The sequence below is a fragment of the Euprymna scolopes genome, chromosome 14 (genome assembly GCF_053919585.1).
Source record: "Euprymna scolopes isolate OS-2025 chromosome 14, ASM5391958v1, whole genome shotgun sequence".
NCBI classification, from domain to species: domain Eukaryota; kingdom Metazoa; phylum Mollusca; class Cephalopoda; order Sepiida; family Sepiolidae; genus Euprymna; species Euprymna scolopes.
Window position 1 is genome coordinate 95,591,703 of NC_136495.1, and position 1,020 is coordinate 95,592,722.

Consider the following 1,020-nt stretch of genomic DNA (forward strand, 5'->3'; position numbering starts at 1 on the left):
AAAACAAATGACTATGATTAAAACATTTAAGTGCTACAAATAGGGTCTGCATGATGGATTATCCTCTTAATGTGCGACCTTAAAATCAAATGTCCCATAGCCGGTCATCACCTTTCCGCCGAGCCTTAATTTGTTAAATTGTGGTGAATATTAGATTTCGAACTTATAAAATCGCCAAAAAGGTGGTATACCAATCTATTACCAAATTTGCCTGCATTTTTATGCATAGTGTCCTGACAGCCTAGCTTTAGTTTTGCTGCTTTGGGATGAATTTTCATCAGTTTTTTTTTTTTTTTTTTTTTTTGCTTGCTTGTTTCCCCTGTGGCCCTGCCAGGTCACTAATACATACGGATATATCTATAATTGTAGAAAAATTGAATATTGAAATGCTCATGTCTTTTGTTCTAGGTAACGAAAACTACATGGAAATTTGCAAACTTTTTGAAGATTATAATACTATTATGTGGTTAAAATTTCATGAGAATTGGTAAAAAGAAAAACCTATATTTTCAAAGGAATAAAATATACCCATCTTTGCCTACATTTGTACATATAGTGTCCTGACAGCCTAACTTCAGTTTTACTGCTTTGGGATTAATTTTGCTGAGTCTTTTTTTTTTGCTTGGTTGCCTTCCCTGTAGCTTTGCCAGGCAAATAATATGTGTGTGTGTGTGTGTGTGTGTGTGTGTGTGTGTGTGTGTGTGTGTGTGTGTGTGTGTGTGTGTGTGTGTAGTAATTTATGGATACGTGTTTCATCTGTTCAAGACTCATTAGTGTGGCTAGACACGCTCACTGCGGGGTTCGAAACCTGGACATTACTTACGATGACAATCTGACATTATACCTCTCTTCAGCTGATCAATGGAATTATATACATTGTTATAAAAAAATGAATTACTGTTTGCACAAATGTGTTTACTTACGATATTTAATGCTGGGTGCAACAAAAAAAATGTGTTTATGCAACACATCATTCTTTATTGATACAATTCTACTGTAATATATTTCTACAAAGTGATG

General features: G+C 34.4%; 1 protein-coding gene across 1 annotated transcript in view; it reads left to right on the top strand.

Annotated features, from left to right (window-relative positions):
* The window catches only part of LOC145293172 (uncharacterized), a 297,731-nt gene that overhangs the window by 19,785 nt on the left and 276,926 nt on the right, over positions 1-1,020 (top strand). The window lies entirely within an intron of this gene.